The 18,112-nt window shown below is 42.6% G+C and overlaps 1 pseudogene; it reads right to left on the bottom strand.

The window, feature by feature from the left end:
- Nucleotides 1-11,481: 11,481 nt before the first annotated feature.
- Nucleotides 11,482-12,604, bottom strand: LOC144313294 (glyceraldehyde-3-phosphate dehydrogenase pseudogene; annotated as a pseudogene).
- Between the last annotated feature and the right edge of the window lie 5,508 nt (nucleotides 12,605-18,112).

Below are 18,112 nucleotides of genomic sequence, written 5' to 3'. Positions count from 1 at the left end.
CTAGCTCGAGACACAGTCTCTCACTGAGTCACTGTGGCCAAGGAAGTTGAGTATTCGATTTGCCCTGGTGTTGGTCATCCATACCTAGGGCCAGAGGGGCAGTTACTCCCCACCCAAATCACAGGAGATGATCAGCTTTAGGATACACCATGTATGGGTTGCTTTCCAAGGAAAAGGATTTTGAACAAACACATGTGTGCTCCATCCAAAGAGGAAATGCATTTCTTACTCATCCCAAACATATGAGCATTACTGCCTAGGGAAGGGAGGACCCAAATTAGGATAGCTATGAGGTCACTGAGTAGGTAATTCCCTACTAAGGGTCTCTAATGAGCTGTGTAGATGCTCAGTAGGTCTAGCAGGAATGCACACCACACCTTGCCTCCCGCTCTGCCATCCAGCAAGAACCTCTGCCTAGAGAAGAGATGGTGGTCATTAGTGTAGAATTTAATGGGCTAGAGGGCCAGTGCTGTGCTCAAAGGAAGCAGCTTTCTTCCAGCCCTATTCAGCTCTCCTATTATGGAAGAAGGGAGAAACCTCTCAATCTGCTGTGGTTGAAGACACTCGCTTCTGATGCTTGAGGGACTCATCCATATGCTCTTGACCCTCACCAAGGTGACACCTGAAAATCCACTAGCTCCACAGGCCAGTGGGTAATTAGGCTCCTGAGGGAGCAGGAGATCTGATCTACAGAAGCAGCCCCATTCTGCTCTGTGAACTTTCTTTTTTTTTTTTTCTAAGATTTTATTTATTTTATCACACACACACACACACACACACACACACACACACACAGGCAGAGACAAAGGCAGAGGGAGAAGTAGGCTCCAGGGAGGGAGCCTGATGTGGGACTTGATCCCAGATCTCTGGGATCAGGCCCTGGGTTGAAGGCAGTGCTAAACCTCTGAGCCACCTGGGCTGCCCTGCTGTGAACTTTCTATTCAGGTATCTCAACTATTCTACTGGAGTGTAAGCTGCTGGGAGTTAGAGATTCTTTATTCTTTCATAGAATCCACACCAGGACTTTATTGAAGTTACTAGAAAGATGGAGAGGAGTCTCCTTTACCCTCTTGTCCCCAGTTCTCGTTAATCAGCATTCCTGTCTAACTTATCTCTCCATCAAGAGGTGCATATCAGAATCAACTTTTAGAGACAAAGTCACCTATCGCATATTTCAAGGAGAAGATTGAGATGTAGGGTTGGATTGGAATGTATATTTTGGTTTTCCACCAGTAAGTCTGATAAACTCTCTTCTTCCCACAAACCAACTTTGATTGAAAATAGTTTGAAATTAATTCTCTTCAATTGCTTGGAATATCAGAACTAAGTCTAGAGCAACAATGCCTGTGGTTTGACTTCAGCACCTCCTCACACTCTGGTCTACCACAATTGCGATGGAAATAATTTAACAGAAATGTGAGCCAACTTAAAGTTGCATGCTGCTAACCAACTCTAGCTTTATTTACTTATTATTTATTTTTATATTTAGTACTACTTTCATGAAAGCACAAAAAAAAAAGATTTCTAGGAAAAAAAAAACCACATTTCTTAATTAGGGGAGGTGGTTCCTCTTCTCTTGATGGCTTAGGTGTAGTTCTGACAGAGCTTGGTAGTAGAATTCCCATGCCTTTCTCTCCTAACTCTTGGAAAACATGTTGTGACAGTAATCCCCATGATTATCTTGGGGTGGAACTGCCATTGGCAACACAGATATTAAATGTGATGAATGAATGCTCATTGTATTATCTCATGTTACAATGAATAAGAATTAGATCCTGCCCAATGAAGCCAAAAGGAATGGGGAGCTGAGAAGTCTAAGTAATAGCACAGTGGGATTGCTAGGCTGGTAAAATCAGAAAGTGTGGATGAGAGCTTGGAAACCCTCCCACAACCAAAGACTTTGGCCCACTTGTGATGTAGACATCACCTATTAAACTCCAGTATCCCAATGACCAGCCACCAATAGAAGAGCTCTCCTATACACAGGTGTCTTACATGTCCATCCCACTAAACTCCAGGTAAACTACTCTTATCAAGAACCAGGGGAAAAATAACCAAACTCTGTGGCTATCTTGTATAGATCCTTTGATGTCCCAGTCCTCAGGTCTTAAATGAGAACAAGTCAAAACCATTCACAAAGGGACCTCTCCTTCCCCAACTCTTCACGTCCCCTCCCCCAAACCAAAGCACTATTTTCCAGTCAAAGTCTCCACAGTGCAGGTTTCTATAGGAGCATATTAACATCCAACCAAATCTATTTTCAGATTCCTATTTTAACTGAAATGATAAGACTTTATAATTGAAAAAGAAAATTCCCATAGAGTTCCTTCTCTAGCAGTAGACAATATTCCACTGAAATATGGCTATATGCCTTCCTACCCCCTTCAATGGGATCTCAACTCACCATCTAAAGAAGCTGTCTGCAGGCCTAAAACTTATCTGAAGTCTTAAGATATACCTTGAAAACCACTGAATTTTGTTTCTTATTCTACATCATGTGTGATTATTTTAATGTAAAATAATACTTTATTTATTGGGAAAGCTGAATTAAACATAGGTGATACCATATAGTCCTATGTTAGGGTTATAAAATTGTAAAAACATAGATTCTCAAAAATATATAAATGGTTTTTTCACTGTCTTACAAGTTAAGACAACTGATTACTAACAAAGCTTCCCAGAATATTGCCAAAGAGCTGGTATGGTATGTTTGGGGCCATTTTTGTTGTAGATTTCCTGAGACCGTGAGGTTGAATGGTAGAGTGAAAAAGTTCCTGATCCACTATATCTCTTACTATCTTGCAAAGTCTTTTACTTACTTACTTACTTACTTATTTTATTAATTATGTGGGCTCTGCACCCAGCATGGAGCTTAATACTTGAGCTCATGACCCAGTCTTCAGATCAAGACCTGAGCTGAAATCAAGAGTCAGATGCTTAACTGGCTAAGCTATCCAGGTGCCCCATGAGCCACCCAGGCACCTCACAAAGCCTTCATCAAGGACATCTTCTACCATTTGGTGGCTTGAGTCCCCTCCTATGCCTCCTCCAGAAGCCCCCCATTCCTCAGGCCTGGGCCAATAAACAATTCAATCCCTAAAAAATAAAATAAAAATATGTGAGGAAAGATGATGGGTCCTTAGATAGGGTCATTAGTTTTACCATCAATGCAATGGTTTTTCTTATACATCAAGTAATTAAGAGTCCCAATCAATGAAGAAAAATAGTTCTTTCAACCCATTCTCTTCACCTAACTCCTAAGCATTTTTTCACTGAAGAGATCTTGTCATATTTAGTTGTTCTTAAATGTGGCTTTGCCTTGAAATTGTTGAATATATTCAGACTTGAAAATATATCTGCCTAAATAAGCCAATTTTGAGACCATATTTTTAAAAATTTATTGTTACTTTTAAGCAGTGGTGTGCTGTTAAACCAGTTTGCTGAGACAAGAAAATATCCTGGATTGTTGTATTGGCCAGTTACAGTGGTGTAAATACCCCCTCCAAGGCTGGTTTTAAGCTACCAACGTGCATCACTGAGTGCGGAGGTGGGCAGAGTCTTACAAGTTGGCTCCAGCACACCATTGGTGTTAATCTATGCACATAAAGATGTACACCACCTGTACACATAATTTAACAAATACCTGTGAAGAAAATACCTACATAACCCCACCAAGGTCAGGAAATAGAACATGGCCAGTACCCCAAAAGTCCACCACATGATCTTACCCGTCTATGATCCCCTTCCTCCCCGTTAGAGTTAACAATACCCTCATTTCCATGGTGATCTCTCCCGTGCTATTCTTGATGCTTTGACCACTTATGTGTGTATCCCTAGACATCCTGATTTAATTTGGCCTATTTTGAACTTTGCGTAAGTTAAATCATAATTTGTGTATTTTTTTGTGGTTTATTTTGCTCGACATTACATTTGTGAGACTTATCCATGTTAGTACAGGTAGCTATAGTTCGTTGATTTTTATTGCTGAACAGTATTCCAGAGTATGAATTTACTCAGTGACAGTGACAAACTGGGATGTATGTCTGTTAGATCATAAGGAATTTCGCAAGCTAATTGATACCATTTTGGTAGCCTGAAATTTGCTATAGTAAGAATACTTAAATCCTGAAAATTGGCAAATGCTACAAATCGGGGGTTTTCTCCTCTTGTTGTTAAACACCTGCCAGCATGCTACTGCATACACTATAATGTATTTATCCATTCTACAGTAAATGAGCATTTGGTTTGTTTCTAGTTTTTGCCCATGAACATTCTCTGACATGTGTGCTGGTAGATACGTTGCTGAGGTTAGGATATCCCCTTACCCCCAGGGGGAAAATTAAGCCACAGGATATGCACACGTTCAATTTTAGTTCATAATGTCAAAAAAGTTTCCAGAATGTTGTACCAATTTACATAGAAGCAGCTTTTTACAATTTACAGCAGCTTTGTTGAGATATTACTCAATATCCTTGCCATCCCCTGGTATCGCCAGACTTCAAACTTTTGTCAAAATTGTGGCTCTATATTTATACATTATCATGGTTTTCAGTTGCATTTTCTGATTTCTGATAAGCTGGAACACCTTTCCTTAAGTTATTTGGCCCATTTGAATGTTTTCCTTTGAAAAGCACTTTTTAAAGTCTTGCCATTTTAAAAAATTCTTTCTGTCACCAATTTTCACATTTCTTTTTATTTTCTGGATATTCTAATAGAAGTATCTAATTCTATACATGTCCCTTTCTTCTTGATCTCTTCCTGAAGTTTGCCAGCATAGTTGCTATGCCATTAACAAAAATACCTTGTTTTTGGTTAATAAGGGCATGTTAATACAGATTTTCTACTTACTGTGATGTGTGCATGAATTTTGTGTGACACACTTCAACTCTGGAATCACTTCGTTTCTTCTGATCCTGAGCTATAATCCAAAGATGGAGTATATTCTATTTCTCTGAGGCTCAAAGAGGCAGCGAGAAGGTAGGGAAAATTCTGCTTGGGTTGTGCATGGGATCCTGTGCTCTACTCTCCTACCTCAAATATTTTTGAATATCTTGGGTCCAGTCTGTCTAGCCAGTGTATTTTATTCTCTTAGATTCTAGAAATGTCTGTAACTCAGCACAGTATACTGGAAGATAGCATATCCCCAATATCCTGCCTACATCTGCTAAGGTTCCATTAAAACCTAACAAAAGAGAAAAAAGGAAGCAAAGATTACCATGCAATCAAAAGACAAATGTCTTAGTCTGCTAAGGCTGCTATAATAAACTGCCATAGACTAAGTGGCTGATTTTTTTTTTTTTTTTTTTTGCAGTTCTGGAGGCTGGAAAGTCTAAGATCAGGGCACCAGCAGATGGTGGCCAGTGAGAGCCCACTTCATAGATGGCTGTTCCTAGCAGACTGAGTAGACTCATACTTTGGAATATTTCTCAGCAATAAAAATCAACAAATTATGAAAAAAATCAACAAACTATAGTTATATGTACCAACATGGATAAATCTCACAAATGTAATGTAACTGCATTATATTGCAAAAAGAGCAAGAGAGGTCTCTGGTGTTTATGAGAGCACTAATCCCATTCTTTTGCTCCACCATCCTACTAATGTTCTCCCTACCTGCATGGTCAGGGAAATCTCAATACCTCTACCTGCCCCAGCCCGTGAGAAGAGAGAAGGAAGGATGAGCAAGTGCTCCCATTTCAGTGTCCAATGGGAATTGTATAGATCACTTCCACTCACTTAACTGGACAGAACTTAAACATATGGTCATACCTACTTGCAGGGAAGGCTGGGATTTGTAGTCTTTAGCTGAGGAGCCAACACTTGAGGAGTTCTAGTAATAAAAGAAAGAAGAGAAGAAGGTCTGGGGGCAGGTGGTCAAGTGTCTTCCACGGGTCCTCAGTTAAGCTGCCTGGTGACAACATTCTGAGATCACCAGGGAAGTGACCTACTCCAGCCTCTATCACTGCTCTCACTTTCCTGATAAGTATTTTCCTCCCTTTGTGTTTCTGCCCTTATTCCCTTCTTTTGTTCTTCTGCACCTTTGAGATATCTGGCCTTCATAAGTAGTTCAGATAAATTCTTTCAGAGCCCACAAGACTCTATAAAGTAGGAACTCTGGAAAACCCAAGGAGTATCTCAAAGAAGATTGTACCTATAGTGTTCTGCGACCTTAGTCTTCTGGTTTGGTGATGATAAAAATGCTCATTTTCATTTTCCTAGTATTTGGGGTTTGGCCAAGGAAAATATAGCTGCTTAGGGGAAGGGAAAGGAGACTCGAGAGTGGGGTTGGCTCATCTATAAGAGAAGGTGTTGATCACCAGTTCTTAGGGTGATGGTCACCCAGGGAGCTTCAAGTTACCACCAAGGCTAAGAACCACTGGCCTAAGTTATATATAGAGAGAATAGATCTCCGTTTTGGAAATTTGACTGCAAAGCTGGTAGTAGTCACTTATGGGTTATGGGGGCCTTGCCATCCTTATGTCACAACTCTGGTGGCTCAGAACAATATTACCTTGCCCTGGATGCCCCTTCATAAATGTCTGTGCACCCTAAAAGACCATTTAGAGTAGGAGATAGAAACCAGAATCCTATAATAATCCAGTTATCTAGGAATGAAAAGTGAATCTGATTCTTATTTCACTTGCTACATCTGTCAGCTTTCCTTCTACTCTCTTCTGAGCAGCTTCTCTTGTCCCCAGGGCCATATTTAATGCCCTGATATTGTTGCCAATAATAGGGGAAAGAGAACAGATGGAGAATTAAGGGATGGTTTTCAGAGGGACTTGAATACCCTGGAGTAGTTCCCATTTCTAAATCTTCTCTTTTGTGTGTTTCCCTTTATAAAGTGAATAATCACACATGAGGGCAATCCTCTCTGGAAGGAGATGGACATATTGAAAAGAGGGGGGATCCTTCACAGACCCTACCTCCACTGAACACCCATACCCCCAACATCTAACTTTTTTCTCCTCGACATTTTGGGTTTTTCCCTTTGTTCTTTCCATGCCAACTCTGTATCTCTTGACCACTAAAAATCATCTTAATGTTGGCTTCTGAGACTTTGTTTTTCTATCATTCTGAAAGCAGTATATCTGCCGCGCTTCTGCTAAAGAGACCAGTGTTCAGCCCTCCTCTTGTGGCTCTTCTCCCAGTTATAATCTCCACAAAGAAGAGATTTCACCTCTCTTTACATAAGAAGAACTCTCAAATACACTACATGCAGACTCAAAGTGTGGTCTGTGATGAAAGAAAATACAGAAAGTGAGTGTCAGCATCTAGAAAGTTTTCAAGAAGTTTCTATTGTTACAACATCTAAGTGGGTTATTTTGAGCTTTGTATGCTATTTCCCATTACCAGCCCCCTTCCAGTTGTTAAAGCGGACTCTGGAGTCGCTAAAGCAGTGTGGGGAGAATGATTACCCACGTGGCATGCAAGTTCTTACAGCATTATAGTTGTAACACTTAGGACGTAGGAGGACCTGTGTCTTGGTTTGTCTGGGACAATCCCAGTTTAAAACTACTGTCTTGGAAGAAGTATGTTAGAGTGCTCCTTCCACACTCAGCATCAAAGTTTGGACAATTACATGGTCACTCTACTTGATCCCCATCCGTAAGACATACCCACTCCTCACCCCATATCTTGTAATAAGCAGCCACAGTGATTTCAAGAGAGGTTGGAGAAACCTTTCATCCAAGTCAAATAGATTTATACCCCAGGAATCTAATCCAGTGTTGTTGCTGTTTTGGTAAGCTCTTTGTGCCTTGTGAATTACATACCAGTCATCACTGAGAAATCCCCTCAATGAGCTTAAAGAGCCTTATTCAATAAGCAACTTCCTACCATGAGACTTCACAGGATGCAAGGAGACAGAAAAGGGTGATGCTTTCTTTTCACTCTGAGTTGACTGGTGTTTTCTGTAAATGACAAATGGGTTTATCCCAACCCGTAGTTACTGCCTACATGGTCTCACTGGGAAAGCTCTGGAAATCCAACTTGCCTACAAACATATCTGCCCCTTAACCTGTTACTATACCTAAAATGCTTACCTTCAGAGTGGTTCTTTCTGTTACATTTGGGAGCAGACCTCTGTTAAAAGGCAAATGCCATAGTGTAGAGAGCTAAACCCTAAGAACATTTTTGTGCCAAGACTCAGGGCCCTGGAAGAATGGAACATGGACATTTAAAAGGGATGCAAATCAAAGAACAGAGCAATAGAACACTTATTGAGATAGGTAGGACCAGGGCATCCACTAATGTGGGTGATGTGGTAGGAGGCCATCGGGCACCAAGAGAGAAAGTGAGGATGCATCATCTCTACTCCATAATTTGGCCAGTCATTGGACTGAGGTCACTGTGTGTAGGAGAATGCCAGGTGCAGCTTTGCTGTTCTCTGAGAAGTTCAGCTGAGGCCCAAAGTTAAAACAAAAGGTTCTAAATAAGTACCCCTACCTTCCACAGTGAGGTGCCAAGGAAAGTCTCCAATGCTTGAGGCTTTGACACAAAATACCACTCCACCCCCTTTACATCATCTTTTCATCATCAAAAGAGGAATGAAAGGGGGGAAAATGGAGATTGTCGTTACTTTGGTGGGCCATGCGTGTTCACAGTAGTGAACTGTCTGTAGGGGGAAGAGGTGTGTCTTCCCTTCACAGAGGCCAAATGGAAAAGATTAGGTCCCAAGCAAGAAAGAGACCAGCATTTCTATTTTCCAGTTGAGCTTCAGTTTGGGTACCTGCCACTTGGGCTTCTCTTCCAGGGAAGGACACATTTTACTTAACCATGCCATGCCAAAGAATGGCTAATCGCAATCCATGCTGCCTAACCATGGATGGCTCACTTTAGGTATGAAGGGTACCTAGCATAGCTTTTTTGGTTTTTTTTTCCTCCCAGGTTTGGCCTTTAACTGAAATCCTGGGGCAAGAAAAGTCTCCATCAACACTTCTTGACACTGATCCGTGGTCTCTCCAATCCCCCTCAATTGTCATTATTTCTAGCAGCTGAACTGAGAAATCAAGGCTCTCCCCACTTGAGCAACCTGTAGGAAGCAGGGTCTGAAATGAGCCATGAGGACATTCAGAAAGCTGACACTAATGATGCCCTGGCTCCCGACAGGGCAGGCAGGTGCAAATGGACATAGAGCTTATAGCAGGGATGATGGTGGACCAACAAGCCCGGGAGCATGGCAGAAATGGCTGAGTTCCTGGTAGACTTTGGGGTGTAGAAAGATTTTATGACCAGCTTGGAGCAGAGAACATGGAGAAGAGCCCCAAGCTCTTAATGTCTGCCAAACTTGGCTAGCACTCAATGATGCTGGCAGGCTCAGCTAGAAATCTGTTTACCCAAAGGAACGAAGCATCAGATAAGCTTTGTGGTGGAACAGAGCCATGAGTCTTCATGTAAATTTTGCAATTAGAGGGAGACACGAAGCTTATTTAATGGAACATGAGGTTGTGGTGAAGCTCTGGTGAATCTGAGGCAGAAATGTGGGTCTGGGGTAAAGCCTTGTTTAGTTTATGGAGACATGATCCTATGGGGAAGCACTTTGTGGCCAGAGTTTTAAAGAACTCTGGGTTGTCTCAGAATTAGACCGCAGATTTAGGAGTTTGGTGTTCTTTGCTTTTTTTTTTTCTCCTGATTTATTTTCTTTGGGATTTTATCTAAGTTATGTTTGGTAGAAAAAGACTTATCAATTGGCAAATTATTACTTTTCTTTTCTTAGCAATATGGGTTCCACTAGGGAATGAGGATGATTAAGAAGTGGGCATTGTGGCTTTTATGATAGTAATACTCAGAGTTCTCCAGAGAAATGGAACCAGTAGGATGGATGGATGGATGGATGGGTAGATGGATCTACCAATCAGCCAATCTAAAAGGAGATTTACTCTAAAATATAGGCTATATGTATATACATATATTTAGAAAGAGAGTTATTATAAGGTATTGGCTCATGCTATTAAGGAAGCAGAAAAGTCCATGCTCTGTCACGTGTGAGCTGGCACCCCGGGAAAGCCAGCAGTGGAGTTCCAAAAATAGAGAGCTACTAGTATAGTAGCTTCCAGAAACACAGACACACCCTTCCAGAGACACAGACACACCTAGAAATGATGTTTAACCAGCCATCTGCTCCCCCATGTCCCAGTCAAATTGACACACAAAGCTAACCATCACAACGAATGATGTATTGGGAGCCATCATGTGCTGGTAAACCAGATCTCCATGGGGAGAAATAAGCCCTAATTTGTATCCTTTGCTAATGTCTGTGATGTAAATAGTCCTCCCATTACCAATTTTGAGCTACCAATGAGAAATCACTGAGCACTGAGCTGGGAAGGTATGCACACATACGGCTCTCACAAATGTCTCTACAATCTGGCTCCAACACAGGATGAGTTAGGAACCAACATTTGAGACCAAAGTCTTTTAGGCTGACCACATTCACTACTCTACTAGAGAGGGGTGGAAGGCCTAATTTGGGGCATTGATATCTTTGTGGTAGATGTTTTGGAATGGTTTTGAAAATTAAGCCACCTTCTCTGATTGTCTGTGGGATTTAGGAAATTTGATCCCACCTCTCCTGTGAAAATTTACATCAAATCACTTTCCTCAAGCTGGAGAAAGTGTTAGGGATCTTCTGTCCTAACCCATTCATTTCGAGATGAGGAGATAAAGGCTCAAGGTGATAAAGTGACTTATCCACGATCTCAGGGAATTTTCTTAAAGAAGCTAAAAGTAGAGTCTAGTTCTGCTCTCTAGCCAAGCATTGTGTGCGTGTGTGTGTGTGTGTGTGTGTGTTTCTAACTACAGTTTGCTGCTCCTCAAAGATGGAGGGCCCACCTCTGAATGACACAGGAAGGGAGAGCTCAGAATGGATTGTTCTGGATAGCCTAGGAGTAGACATCAGCCCACCAGGATAGAAGACATGACCATGCCTCTATATTCTCGCTGTGATAGAAGGCCAAGAAGTAGCATCATGGGAAGAAGAAAATTTAGGTTCTGATCACAAAATTCCAGCATTTCCCTCAAAATCAGATTGAACATACACTGACAGAACCTAACGCCAGATCCCAGAGTATTAGCTCCATGGATCAAAGGAAAACCATGTCTGATGCTAAGCTCTGTAAGAGGCAGAATTGCACAACACTTGGTAAAACTATAGGGGTGTCTTGTGGTTGTTGGGAGATGGAGGGGGTAGCAGAATCAGTGGCAACAGTGGTGGAGAAAAAGAGCAAGAAAGTGGAAAGAAGAGAGGAAGCTACACACTTTCTCCTCAGATAGAGGACGTCATAGCCAAGAAGCCACCAGGAAGAGAGGACCCTGCCCTCCTATCTCTGGTAGCTGTTTTGGTTTGTTTTTTGTTTTTGGCTAGGTACAGTATACTTTATTGATGGTACATGACAAGGTAGGGCTCCCCAAACCCCTCCCCTTCCTCAGGGTCTAGGATGTAAATTGGAGGTCAGGAGATTCTCAGTGTGTTGGGGGATTAAGTCGGGGCAGAGACTCCCCAGCAGCTGAGGGCCTCGCTCTTCCTCTTGTTCTTGCTGGGGCTGGTGGTCCAAGAGGCTCTTACTCCCTGGAGGCCATGTGGACCCTGAGGTCCACCACCTAGTTGCTGTAGCCAAATCCATTGTCATACCAGGAAATGAGCTTGACGAAGTGGTCATTGAGGGCAATGCCAGTCCTGGCATCGAAGGTGGAAGAGTGGGTATCACTGTTTGAAGTCACAGGAGACAACCTGGTCCTCAGTATAGCCCAGGATGCCCTTGAAGGAGCCCTCCAATGCCTGCTTCACCACCTTCTTGATGTCATCATATTTGGCAGCTTTCTCCAGGAGGCAGGTCAGATCCACAACTGATACGTTGGGGGTGGGGACACGGAAGGCCATGCCAGTGAGCTTCCCATTCAGCTCAGGGATGACCTTGTCCACAGCCTTGGCGGTGCCGGTGGAAGCAGGGATGGTGTTCTGAGCAGCCCCTTAGCCATCACACCACAGCTTTCCAGAGGGGCCATCCACAGTCTTCTGGGTGGCAGTGATGGCATGGAGCATGGACAGTGATCATGGGGCCCTCCACAATGCCAAAGTGGTCATAGATGACTTTGGCTACAGGAGCCAAGCAGTTGGTGGTGCAGGAGGCATTGCTGACAATCTTGAGGGAGTTGTCATACCTCTTGTGGTTCACGCCCATCACAAACATGGGGGCATCAGCAGAAGGAGCAGAGATGATGACCCTCTTGGCCCTGCCCTTCAAGTGAGCCCCAGCCTTCTCCATGGTGGTGAAGACCCCAGTGGACTCCACAACATACTCAGCACCAGCATCACCCCATTTGATTTTGGCAGGATCTTGCTCCTGGAGGATGGAGATGGATTCCCATTGATGACAAGTTGCCCGTCCTCAGCCTTGACTGTGCTGTGGGTAGAATCCTACTGGAACATGTACACCATGTAGTTGAGGTCAATGAAGGGGTCATTGATGGTGACAGTATCCACTTTGCCCGAGTCAAAAGCAGCCCTGGTGACCAGGCACCCAATATGGCCAAATCCATTCACTCCATCTTCACCATTGTGTCTCAGGGACATGGCTGGCCCTGCACCAGCAGATGTGGCCATCTGTCAACAGGGAGGAGCAGAGAGCCTGGTAGCTGGCTTTGAGCTAAAATGCAAAAGAACTTTAAGATGAGAGATTAAGTGGCTATTATTTAAGATCGTGGCCATACAAATAAAGCCTTTGCTCCTCTGCCTTGTCATCTGATGCTAAGAAAGGTCTTGGTGGACCTTGAATGGTGAGGGTCGTCAAAGAGGGAAACCAGAGTATTATAATCAGGGGAGCCTCCCTACTGCCCTCCCACTCGCCCTTCTGCTTCTATTTTTAAAGCACCAACAGCACTCTTGCCCTCGGGGAGATGGTCCCCCTGAGAAGCAGCTGTTTCCTGTCCACAGGCACTGAACTCACTGCAGCTCCCACCCTCCCCAAGGAACGGTGTTCATATTTGTAGACCTTCCTGAGAACCGTGTGGGAAGGGGGTCTCGATGGGCGGGGTGGGGATCCTATGGAGTGATGATGGCATCTCCCAAGCAGATGCCTTTTATTGTTGGACACTCCTGAGTGGAGACTAGAGCTAAGGTAGAACTAACTCTTAGTTCCCTGTGGAGCTCAAGCATCAGCCTCCCTCCATTTCCAGGCCGCCCTCTTCCCAGTACACATGGTGAAGGTGTCCGTGTTAGTCTTAGTTCCTCCTGAGAGACCGTTAGGCCAAACTCCTGGAGTCCGAAAGCTTTCCTATCCTTCCAGGATCCTACTTTCCTGCTGCCCGTAATAGGATGCCATTCCCAGCTCCTGGGTACCGGCAGAAGGAGGGATGTGGGACCTGCCACAGTGCCCTCCCTGTCCCTCACATTGGGGCCCATACTGGCACCATATGAAGCTGAAGTCCCTACACAACACCTCATGAGGTTTGACAGACTAGATGGGAGAGAAACCACCAGGCAAGACTTCCCTCGTAGTTGACAGAAAACTTGCCCCAGAATTTAGCCCTCCATGGATGATACATTACCTACTTCAAAAGTGTGGTATTTCTTCATGTACTGATATGCAGCAATCTCCAATATAGATTTTTTCTTTTAAAGATATTTATTTATTCATGAGAGACACAGAAAGAGAGGCAGAGACACAGGCAGAGGGAGAAGCAGGCTCCAAGCACAGAGCCCAATGTGGGACTTGATCCCGGGTCTCCAGGATCATGCCCTGGGCCAAAGGCAGACACTCAACCACTGAGCCACCCAGCTGCCCCTACAATATAGATTTTTAAGTGAAAAGTTAAAGTGCAGGATAGTACATTGTGTGAGTGTGTGTGTGTGTGTGTGTGTGTGTCTGTGTGTGAAGGAGTACACAAGGGTGTGATCATTTGGGCTGTTGTGAAGAGGAAACCCAGCCATTGCTGGGAGATTCAGGTAGGACATCTCCGTGTACATCCCCTTGCTACCTTTTGAATTTGGAATCATGTGAATGTATTGCCAACTTAAAAATTAAAAGTGAAGTTCTCCATTTTATTTAAAAGAGCTTGAGTTAGGTTTTCTATCATTTGCAACCGAAGAATCCTGACTGAGATATCATATATATATATATATATATATAGTTTCCATCATGAGGCAAATGTCCATTTCTCACATATGAAATTCGCAATGTCAACTTATTTCCCTTTGCCTCCTTAATGAATTCTGGATGGATTTCTCCATGTTTCCACCCGCTCCCTGGTGCCCTCTACTGAAGAGTTTGGTTAAATGGAGTTTCATCATAGGGGTAAGGAGACCTCATAATTGCATGTTAAATATGACTTGCCTCCAACGCCGAAAGGAAAGTAGTTAAAATTGAAGCCTTTCCAGGGGATCCCCTTAATAGCATATTCCACTTCCTGCCCATTTCCCAAAGTGCTTTGCCTCTGTAATCATCCACCTTGTGGGAATCTTTGCCTACCTTGAGTGTGTTTTACAATAACTTAACATCTAGCAAAGGCTCCCAACATAGAAGCGCTCACTAGCATTGCTTCTCTGCAATTAGCTTTTTGGCTAAGAGAGTCCTTGGGGGTGAGATAGCTCAAGGTTCACCAGCCCAGTTCCACCACCCACTAGCCTAGTCAGTGGGAGGAAGTTAGCCTTTCTGAGTTTTATGTTTTTCACCTGAAAATGACGCTCCAGGATGGTTGTGTGGACTCAATGAGATAACATAGTTTGAAAAGCACTTAACCCAGAACCAGGTGCAGAGTCAACAACAGCCCAACCCTCAAGTGGTGAGGACTCTTCATGGGGACCATGAGCCATTAGCCATCATTGTATATTCAAGGACAGTTGTCTGCCAATCAGAGGGCAGCTCTTCAATGGTGCTGAACATCTTGTAACATCCTGCCCTTACTCTAGCCTTCACTTTCTGCATCTCACAATACCTGTTTTAGGAAAGAACTTCTTGGTGATATCAAACAAGGCCACCTGCCCAAAATTAAGTTTTTAAGTGTTTAATGTGGCTCTACTTTGAAAAGGACTAAATGTCTCCCAGGAGATCTGAGAAGTATTTTCCTTTGGGAAATATACCATTTTATTCTCTCAATGCCCTTAGATTGGCTATTCAGGAAGCATTATATTTTTGGATTCAGTAATTAAAACTTAGGCTCAGTCTCAATGATAAAATGGGGGGGGACTTCCTATACCATCTCTCTCACTCTTGCTCTCTTTCCTGAGATATAATTGGCGTTATAGCATTGTCTTAGTTTTAGGTGTATGTATGTATATATTGCACAATGTCTGCCACAGTCAATTTAGTTAACATCCAAACCACACATGGGTATAATTTTTCATATTATAAAACTTTTAAGTTCTACTCTACTAGTAACTTTCAAATGTGCAATACAGCATTGTTGACTGGATTATGCTGGATGTTACATTCCCAGGGCTTATCTATCATAGAATTGAAAGATTGTACCTTTTGACTATCTTTACCCATTTTGCCCACCCTCCATACCCAGCCTCTGGCTGCCATGGTTTGTTCTGTGTAACTTAAGTTTGGGATTTCATAATAGAAGTATAGTTGATATAATGTTACATTAGCCTCAGGTGTAAAGTACAGTATTCAACAGGTATATATTATGATATACTCACAAGTGTAGCTACCATCTGTCACCATACAATACTATTATAGTACCATTGACTTTATTTCCTCTGCTGTATTTTTACCCCTGGGATTATTTATTCCACGACCAAAATCCTGTATCTTCTACTCTCATCACCTCATCTCATCTCATCTCATCAAAATCATCATTTTGCCCATCCCCCCAACCCCCTCCCCTCTGGCAACCATCAGATTGTTCTCCATATTTATATATCTGTATTTTCTTTTTGTTTGTTTGTTCATTTGTTTTCTGGATTGTACACTTAAGTGAAATTATACACATGATATTTGTCTTTCTCAACCTGACCTATTTCACCTAGCATAATACCTAGAGCCCCATCCATGTTGTTGCAAATGGCAAGATCTCATCCTTTTTTATGGGTAACACTCCATTGTATATATGTACCACATCTTCTTTTTTTAATAATAAATTTATTTTTTATTGGTGTTCAATTTGCCAACATACAGAATAACATTGGTGTTCAATTTGCCAACATACAGAATAACACCCATACAGAGCAACACTTGCTCATCCCATCAAGTGCCCCCCTCAGTGCCCGTCACCCAGTCACCCCCACCCCCCGCCCTCCTCCCCTTCCACCACCCCTAGTTCATTTCCCAGAGTTAGGAGTCTCTCATGTTCTTTTTTTAAATTAATTAATTTATTTTTAATAAATTAATTTTTTATTGGTGTTCAATTTACCAACATACAGAATAACACCCAGTGCTCATCTCGTCAAGTGTCCCCCTCAGTGCCCGTCACCCACTCATCCCCACCCCCCGCCCTCCTCCCCTTCCATCACCCCTAGTTCGTTTCCCAGAGTTAGGAGTCTTTATGTTCTGTCTCCCTTTCTGATATTTCCCACTCATTTTTTCTCCTTTCCCCTTTATTCCCTTTCACTATTTTTTATATTCCCCAAATGAATGAGAACATACAATGTTTGTCCTTCTCCGATTGACTTACTTCACTCAGCATAATACCCTCCAGTTCCATCCATGTTGAAGCAAATGGTAGGTATTCATCCTTTCTAATGGCTGAGTAATATTCCATTGTATACATAAACCACATCTTCTTTATCCATTCATCTTTCGATGGACACCGAGGCTCCTTCCACAGTTTGGCTATTGTGGACATTGCTGCTAGAAACATCGGGGTGCAGGTGTCTCGGCGTTTCATTGCATCTGAATCTTTGGGGTAAATCCCCAACAGTGCAATTGCTGGGTCGTAGGGCAGGTCTATTTTTAACTCTTTGAGGAACCTCCACACAGTTTTCCAGAGTGGCTGCACCAGTTCACATTCCCACCAACAGTGTAAGAGGGTTCCCTTTTCTCCGCATCCTCTCCAACATTTGTGGTTTCCTGCCTTGTTAATGTTCCCCATTCTCACTGGTGTGAGGTGGTATCTCATTGTGGTTTTGATTTGTATTTCCCTGATGGCAAGTGATGCAGAGCATTTTCTCATGTGCATGTTGGCCATGTCTATGTCTTCCTCTGTGAGATTTCTCTTCATGTCTTTTGCCCATTTCATGATTGGATTGTTTCTTTGGTGTTGAGTTTAATAAGTTCTTTATAGATCTTGGAAACTAGCCTTTTATCTGATACGTCATTTGCAAATACCTTCTCCCATTCTGTAGGTTGTCTTTTAGTTTTGTTGACTGTATCCTTTGCTGTGCAAAAGCTTCTTATCTTGATGAAGTCCCAATAGTTCATTTTTGCTTTTGTTTCTTTTGCCTTCATGGATGTATCTTGCAAGAAGTTACTGTGGCCGAGTTCAAAAAGGGTGTTGCCTGTGTTCTCCTCTAGGATTTTGATGGAATCTTGTCTCACATTTAGATCTTTCATCCATTTTGAGTTTATCTTTGTGTATGGTGAAAGAGAGTGGTCTAGTTTCATTCTTCTGCATGTGGATGCCCAATTTTCCCAGCACCATTTATTGAAGAGACTGTCTTTCTTCCAGTGGATAGTCTTTCCTCCTTTATCGAATATTAGTTGACCATAAAGTTGAGGGTCCGCTTCTGGGTTCTCTATTCTGTTCCATTGATCTATGTGTCTGTTTTTGTGCCAATACCACACTGTCTTGATGACCATAGCTTTGTAGTACCACCTGAAATCTGGCATTGTGATGCCCCCAGATATGGTTTTCTTTTTTAAAATTCCCCTGGCTATTCGGGGTCTTTTCTGATTCCACACAAATCTTAAAATAATTTGTTCTAACTCTCTGAAGAAAGTCCATGGTATTTTGATAGGGATTGCATTAAACGTGTACATTGCCCTGGGTAACATTGACATTTTCACAATATTAATTCTGCCGATCCATGAGCATGGAATATTTTTCCATCTCTTTGTGTCTTCCTCTATTTCTTTCAGAAGTGTTCTATAGTTTTTAGGGTATAGATCCTTTACCTCTTTGGTTAGGTTTATTCCTAGGTATCTTATGCTTTTGGGTTGTAAATGTAAAT

This window comes from Canis aureus, chromosome 5 (genome assembly GCF_053574225.1).
Source record: "Canis aureus isolate CA01 chromosome 5, VMU_Caureus_v.1.0, whole genome shotgun sequence".
NCBI classification, from domain to species: Eukaryota; Metazoa; Chordata; class Mammalia; order Carnivora; family Canidae; genus Canis; species Canis aureus.
Note: the sequence above shows the minus strand (reverse complement) of the source record. Positions and strands in the feature narration are given on the sequence as shown.